The following is an 8,687-nucleotide window of genomic DNA, read 5'->3' as shown; positions in this document are numbered from 1 at the left end:
CACCACTGAACTCACTCCTTTTACTGAAGAGAGGAAAAACCCAGCCCATGGGAAGATGCCTATGCTACCGACCAGAACTTCCATATTTCCTCCTATTTTCACGGTCCATTGTTGCTTTTAAGATAAGTTCCTCTTTCGGTTAAAGTTATGGTTCCATCTCCAACTCTGGCTAACTCCTATTAGTCCTTTAAAACTCAGCTCAGTCAGACTTGCCTTTCATTCATTCTTCAAGCAGGGGGAGTTTACTTCTGTCTCAGAACCTTTGTACTTGCTGTTCTTGCAACACCCAAGGCTGTTCCCACTCATCATTGATTTTTTGGCTGAACTGTCGTAAGAGATATTTTTTCCCAACCGTCTCATGTATCACCATCCTCCTCCCAGCCAATCACATTCTATTCTATTAGCTTGGCTTATTTTCTTAATGATATTTGATCTGGAAACATTTCCACTTACTTATGGATTTATTTATATATTTACTTACATATAGTTCTCTGGCTCCTCCTTAGTTGATATTGTGATTTATAATTAGAAATATATTTTTGGTCTTCATCCTATTTCTGGCACAGAGTTCCTAAAAGCCTTGAATTTCCTAAGTGATAAGAGTGATAGAGGTATCTTGCTACTCAATAACAAACCTCTTTCAACTACAACTGAATTTATGTTAATGAGGTGATTTTTAAACCACACTAAGGCTAAGGGCTGGTTGCCAAGGGAACCAACCAGGTGATTAGAAGGTTGGAACTCTCAGTACCCACCCCCAGGGGAGGGGAGAGGGCTGGAGATTGAGTTCAATTACTAACAGCCAACGGTTCAACTAACCATGCCTAAAAAAAAAATGAAGCCTCCACAAAACCCCCAAAGGATAAGGTTTGAAGGGCTTCTGGATTAATGAACAAGAACAAACCCACATGCTGGGAGAATAGTACACTCCAAACTCCATGGAGACGGGTGATCCTTTATCTGGGATCTCTCCGGACCTCCTGCTATGTATCTCTTCATCTGTCTCTTGGTACTTATCTTTTACTATCCTTTGTTCTAAGCTGCTCTCCTGAGTTCTGTGAGCTACTCTAGTGAATGAACCCGAGGAGGAGGGTATGAGAATTTTCAATTTATAGCTGGTAGGTCAGAAGGACAAGTAACAATCTAGACTTGTGATTGGTGTCTGGAGTGTGTTGGGGTGGGCACTGGGCCCTAAACCGTGGGTTGATAGTGTTAGAATTGAGTTAAATTGTAGGACACCCAGCTGATGTTGAAAAATTGCTTGATGTGTGGAAAACCCAGGTCTGGTGTCTGAGCTGAAGCAGTGTTGTAGAAGAGGGCTGAGAGTGAAGGAGACACACAGGAGTGTGCTTTCCTTAGTCCACTCTCCTAGAAAGTAAGCTCCATGGAAACAAGTATCTTGCCTGTCTTGTTTTCAGCTGCTAATCCTGTAGGATGTGAATCATGAACAAGGAAGGAGACTTTCCAAAAAAGGCCAACACCAAGGAATCATTCCTGAAAGATGGAGACGACAATTATAGTAAAAGACATCAACTGACTTCTTGGATCTGTTGACAAAAATTAATCAGCCAATCTAAGAAAGAAATGGAAAATTTTATTTGAGCCAGATTTGAGGATTATAACCTGGGAAGAGTATCTCAGAAAGCTGAGAACTGCTCTGCCAGTTTTATAAGTTTTTTTGAGACAGAGGGTTGTACATCAAATGTATTATTGACAGTTTACATAACCCAGATCTAAGCGTCATCCTGGTGGTCATGTGACCTCTTACAAGCTCAAGGAGGAATGTTCTATTTTAAGGAGTTGCCTTGTTGGTGCTGGGAGAATGTTGCTCCTTATGGTTGAGCAGTATTGCTGCCGATGGGCGAGGTTTGGTGGATGCATGATGCAGATACACAGTACACAGTGTGGGGAGAGAGCTTCAAGGGCAGAGAATAATTTTTTATGTTTAAATCTTGTCTTGCCATAAAATATGAATTTTATTTCACAGACCCAATTATCCTTGAAACAAAACCAACCTCCTGGATTTTTCATTATGTGGACCAATTGATTAGGCTAGTTTGTGTTGGTTTCTGTTCTTTGCAACCAGAACAGTGACTAATATACCAGCAAGGGGCATCTCCAGATTAAACCAACCAACAATCAATTAGGGTTTAAAAGGAATGTACTGTCATAAAACTCCAAGCCTGGCTTGCAGAGTCCTGTGGTCACTGGCCCTCCATGCAGCCCCTAGGCACCCACACCCACACCCACACAGAGGAAGTGGGTGGCTCAAATGGAAGAGCTCGCAGCTGGGGACTCCTCCACATGGCTTCACCATTCCTGCCTATCCTTCAGCCCTTTGCTCCATCCTCCTTACAGACAGAATCCAAAAATTTTTTTAGGGAAGGCTGACACTGATTATGACAATTGTATTCCCCCATAATGATTGATTTTGGAATGGGCCTGTGGTGCAAGTCTGCCCAATAAGCTAGGAGAGGAATTCCATGGAGGGCTTTTGGAAAAGTTGTCTTTACTCTTCCAAAGGGACTTAAGAAAGATGCACTTTTCTCCCCGTCCAGCCTTTGGATATTGAGGGGATGATGTTTAGACCTGTTGCAGCCATCTTGTGATGTGAGGAAATAAACCCAAAGAGAAAAGCTCTTTCTCTAAACAAAGTCATGGGGATGGTGGAGCAAAACCACAGCAGTGTCTAAGTGCAGCAGCCACAGGGCTCTGTTCCCCTATGCTGTGTGCGCCTTTACGCGGCACCATGGGAACTGCTGAGCTTCTCTTTCATACTCTCTTCGTGTGGAGGTGTCCTGGGAGGGGAGTATTCCCCCATCTTCTTCCCAGGCACTGGAAGAATGGACTACAGTCTACTCTTACCTTCCCTGTGTGACCATTGCCACACATTTTCTTTAAAAAATCTATAGATCAAAAGCAGGCACTAACCTGTATGTTTATCTGTGTCCCTCCCCTTCCCTGGGGGATGTATGTAAAGCTCTTCCAAGAATTCTCCTCCCTGAGCCCACGGTGCTCCTAAGGCAGCTGCGGGATAGGCCTGTAGGCCCTGCAGATGAGCCATCAGCCAGAAGGGGAGAGAAATGTCAGTCTCCCCTTCTTGTCAACAACCCCAAACCTGGATTTAACCCAGGGGGGACTAGAGGAAGAACTACCCTCCCTTCCTCCCTCCACAGGGCAGGAAGAAATTGCCCTCCCCACAAAACACTGCACTCCTCCCAGAGCTGATGACCTTTGACTTCTCTCCTACCCTCACCATCCCACTTTTTAGGTTGTGAAAGTGGAGCAGGTGGCGACTGATTTTAGAAAGATTTTTTTCTTTCACCAATTCAAAAGCCCTTTTGAGGAATACACCCAACCCCAGCATTGCTTTTTTCAGAGTGTAAGGTATTTAGTCCCTTATATCTTGTATCTCATCTTTGGGCCTCTGTGTTCATGCTTGCCTGTGTGCTCCAAATCTAGGGCGACTCACTTGTAATCACATTGCATAATTCAGGCTGTTTGTGGGCTGGATGCTGTCTTAATACATCCCCTTCACACGCTGCTGTGTGAGAGAGTGAGGGCAGCACGTGCTCTCAGCAGGTGGAGCTGACCATGAGGTGATCCCTAAGGCCACAGAAACAAGATCATCTGCTGAGGAATAAGCTTTAAAAAGTTGACACATACTGGAGCAGAGACAGAAAAAGTTACTTTAGAGAAACCCAATGCCACTCAAGTAGTTAAGGCTAGACTTTAACCTGATTGATTGTATTGACTTGTTTAGAGAATTAACCACCAAAAGTGGAGACGCTAAGCCACGGACTCATAAAAAATGCAAACTGTTCATTTAAGGACAGTCCACAAAAGAAGAGAGCTTAGGAATGGACTTCAAGCATTCTAGTGTTATTAACAAAGCCAGTCTTAAAGGGGTCTGGGTGAAGGCCATCGATAGCTTTATGGCCTTGGCATAGCTCCACTCCTATTGTGAAGGCCATTCTATTGAGAAATGGTGTTATGTTGTCTTAGCCCAATAGTATGAAAGAGCTGTCCTTTTTTTTTGGTGGGGGGAGGTAATTAGGTTTTTAAATTTATTTATCCTTTAATGGAGATACTGGGAATTGAACCCAGGACCTTGTGCATGCTAGGCATGCACTATACCACTGAGCTATACCCTTCCCTGCTTAAAGAACTGTCTTTCTAAACTTCTTCCCAATTTCATATTTAGCAATCAATGTTCTGAGGATGATTTACTTCCTGTGTAGCTAACCTCGAGGGTGAGTCATGTAGACTTTGAGGGTTGTGGTCTCTTTGTACTGTAAATAGGAAGCTGGCTTTCTGATTTTATGCATCACAGACTTGGTTAATGTAGTGCTCCTCTCAGAGGGGGACTTGTTCTACGAGATGAGAAGTCTGCTGGGCCCCTGAGCCAAGCACCAAACCTGTTCCATGGTAAGACTCCCCACAGGTAACAAGTGCTGGCCTCGGAGGGAGAGGTTATCTACCTTTTCTTATTTGACATCTACCACCCTATCCCAGTCCACCCAACCTTTGAGCACAATTGTGTTTTTGTGTATAAAATAATGGAAGAAATAAGGGTTTTGACATCAGAAGATCTGGATTTGAATCCCAGCTTTCCTACTCTGTAATTAACTTGGAAAAAGTTAACTAACCTCGGAGTGCCTCAGTTTCCAAATTTGTAAATCAGGGCGTATCTAGTGGAGGTGACTGCAGGGATAATGTGTATAAAATACTTACTAGAATTTCTGAAAACAACAGATGCTCAGTAAACTCTCATTACAGATGTTGACAAGTGGGCAGTAGATTGCTCTCAGGATCACAGAGTGGGAAGGACATTCCATTAAACTCACTTTTTCCTTGCAATGGTGCAGAGAAAATTTTGCACCCTGTTCATTAACACTCCCCTTACCTGAAAAACCCAGCACAAAGGAGATTTCATTGTTACTTACCACAATTTCAACTTACTCTATCATTCTTGATTAAAGTTGCAGGTCCCATATAAGTTGATGGAACATTTTCCCTGAAATGACTCCCCCTCCCCCTCCTGTTCTTCCTGCCCTCTGGTCCACAACCCAGATAACTCAGCTCAGACACATGCGCCTTTGTTTCCTGTTCAAACAGGCAGGCCCTTGCCCCCGCTGGGCCTTCCCCTTGCCTCACTCCGTCTTCGGAGCTTCATAGACTGGCCTCTTCTCATCCTTCAAGTGCCATTATTTCAGAGAGATCTTTCCCAACCACTCCATGTACTTACCCATCCCACAGTCATAGTCTGTCTCATCACTTTGCATTATTTTCTCCATAGTATTATCACTACTTCAACTTATTATTTTTCTCATGTAATGTTTAGTCTTCCCCCACTAAGCTTGACTGGATCAGAAATTGTGTCTGTCTCGTTTACCATACAGAACCCCCTGAGCCTAGAAGAGTGAGCTTAGAACAGTGCCTGGCACACAGCAGTGCTCAGTAAGGACTTCTGAATGTGATAAATAATGACTATCCCCTGCCCTGGAAAGCCTGCCTTAACCACCTCAATGGACTAGACACTCCTTTGAACGTCCATTGTCACTTAGGCATTCTTTGTGTAGCACATACTTTGTTAATTATGCTATTTTAAAAATGCCTTTTATGATCCTCCCATGGTAGTTAACCCCTTCAGTGGTGAGAGGGGAAAGAGACAGGGCAAGATAAAACCCTAGAGGGGAGTAGGGCTGGAAACAATTCTGGACTGTTGGAGTGAGAGTGCTAAATCAATAGGACTTTCCATCAGGTTCTCATTAAGAACTCTATGGGAGGTGGTCCTGGAGAGATGAGACTCTCTCTCTGGGAACCACAGGCCTGCTTTGGAGTCTATCAGTAGAGTCATACCCATTTCAATCTGCAGTCAGGTGGGGACTGGGCCCTGAGCCTCCCTCAGCTTTCTGGTTGTGTAGAAGGATTACAGGAAAGAAGACAGCTGAAATTCTAGCCAGCAGTGTTGAGGGCTTTTGCTGCAAAAGGGGCTGAGCGAGCCTTAGTGAGCCTGATACTGGCCTGCTAACGGCAGACTACTGTAGGGCATCAGACGAAAGATATGGTGCGCTTCGGGCTTCTGCAGCACCAGAGACAGCCAAGGCCGAGTCCTGGTCAGCAAAGGGAGGTCAGTACAAGAACCCACAGCTAGGGCTGAGTCCCTTACTCTGATATAACAATAACCCAGTAAGCTCTGCCGGTTGCCATCTTGCCAAGTAAAAGGGCTTTGGGAGAAATAGCCCTGATAGGGAACTACACTTTAAACTAATGGACTAGGCAAAATAAAGCTGTTTAAACCCAAAGAGATAGAGATACCTTTAACTGACAAATTTAAAGCTTTCTCCTACCCCACCCTCTCCTACTTTATTTAGCTAGTGAGATAGAGGCTGGAAACCCAGCCTTTGCTATATTTATTTTTCTCTCCTCCACTCTTTAGACTTTAAGGACAGAGTCTGTCTTTCAATTGTGTCTTCCTGCTTTTTAACTCAACTGGGAGTCCCAAGTGGGAGCTGCACATGTAGTTTTACATTTTCTAGCAGCCACACTAAAAACCAAAAAGAAACAAGTAAAGTTAACTTTAATAATGTATTTTGTTTAACTCAGTATAACCAAAATATTATTGTTACAACATGTAATCAATATAAAAATCATTAAGGAGCTGTTTCCTTTTTTTTCTACTAAGTCTTTAAAATTTGATGTGTATTTGACACTTACAGAGCAGCTTACTTTGGACTAGCCCATCAAGTGTTCAAGAGCCCTGTGTAACTAGGACAGCCTAGGCCTAACACAATCCCTGTCACAGAGTAGGAAGTAAATGCTCATTCAATGAATGAATTTATAATACTAAATGTTATCATTACATCTTCCTGATGCTTAAGAAAGTCTGTTCCTTTCAAAGTAGGGTAGAATAATAAATTATACTTTCCCTTTGATGTATAGCATCTATGGTGCTTTACTAATAACTACTTGGCATTAAATTTAGAAACAATATAATAAAACATATATATTAACATGGTTTAAAAATGCACATTCAAGTATGACATGCTTGTATCAAATTGCAGCTCAAAAAAAAAAAAAAAAAAAAAACAACTTTCAGTCCTTTCCAAAATAAATATATGTATACTTTGTCCTTGATTGCATGGACTATAGCTAATATTTGTGTAGCCTGGGATAATCCAACCATTACATTTCACAGAATCTCAGAGGTTTGTTTTTTAAAATTCAGTTGAGATGTTCTATATTCAATTACTAACCCATTTAGTTGTCAGTTGCTTGACTTCCCAATAATCAATAACAATGCTCTCTTTGCTTAATTGGAGATTAATTTGGTCAAAAAGACAGTCTGTGCCTTGTGGAAATTTCCTGTTGTGCAAGATGATCATCCTCAGTGCTATCTGGCTAGTCATTTCCTATTGTGAACCCCTGGAGTTGGAACTATTGCTATCCCTTTCCAAGGACAAAGCTGTACCTTCTTTCTCATGTTTGTCCTTACTGCCTTTCAATGCATTCTAATATGCCAAGAATGTTTACCCACCCCGCTCCCAGAAAATTACAGTTGATCACAATCAAGTGTGTCTCTCTCTTTCTCTTTATCACCTAGTTTATGAAGGTATAAATGACATTGATTCTGGAACAGAATGAATGTCATGAGCAATGTTGTGGAATGATAACTATTACTGAGTGGTCCTCTCCCCCAAGTAACTTATGCCACCACTTCACAGTGATTCCATTGCCAGTATATTTTGCCACTTTCCTGCTGAGAATGTCTCTTACAAGGTTAGTATCTGTGGTGGATAATAAATTTCACACAACCTTAGTTGTGTGATGCACAGAATCATCAACCAGCCCTTATCAACAGCATTCCCGGGTCATAATGAAACTGAGCTGGGAAGAGTTACAAACAATGCTCAGCCATCTCATGGTCCCTCTCCAAAGCTAAATTCTACAATTTCCCTATCAGAGGAGATGAGGCAGAGTCTAATTTTAGGCCTTAAGTGTGTGAGTGATTTCCTCGAGCTTGAATTGCTCTTCTCTATTTTCTGGGGGAACCAGGCAGTGCTTATCCTGTGGACTTGCTATACTGAGAATTACGGGCGCCTTTCTTCTTTCAATAGCCTTTTATTTGGCAGCGACACACATCAAGCTCAGAAGATACACTGGGGAATGGGCTAGATGGAGCCCCTTCCCTCAAAGTGTATGTGCTGACAAAAATCCTAGAATCTGGACCAACTTCCTGCTTAGGCAAGACCCCTTACCCTCCTCACTGGTGTCTAACCCCAAACCATCATGCTTTAGGTTTAGTTAGTAAGAATTGTCCCAATAATAATCTCTTAAAAAGTCAAAGTAGTTTTGTATAGAGGTGACAGTACTCAGTATTTGCAAATCTGGTATTTAGAATATTTACAAATTTACAAATTCTTGGTGACATATTCTGCTCCAACTTGTAATGCACGCGCACTGGCTGCTCTGAGAAACTAGAAAACGTTAAGATTGAATTTAAATCAAGTATTTCATAAATCTTACAGGTGAATCCTAGCTCTGGTTGCTCGGCAACCTGACGGACTCTCCAGCGGGGACCAATTTGCCTCCCACACTTGACCATCTCTCCCCAGTGGTGGGACGCGGAGGCCTCATTGGCTCGCATCGCCCCTCGCTGGGCTCCGATTGGCCGGAGAACCTCT

Source organism: Camelus dromedarius, chromosome 3 (genome assembly GCF_036321535.1).
Source record: "Camelus dromedarius isolate mCamDro1 chromosome 3, mCamDro1.pat, whole genome shotgun sequence".
Classification (NCBI taxonomy): domain Eukaryota; kingdom Metazoa; phylum Chordata; class Mammalia; order Artiodactyla; family Camelidae; genus Camelus; species Camelus dromedarius.
The sequence above is the reverse complement of the archived record's forward strand: the minus strand, read 5'-3'. Positions refer to the sequence as shown.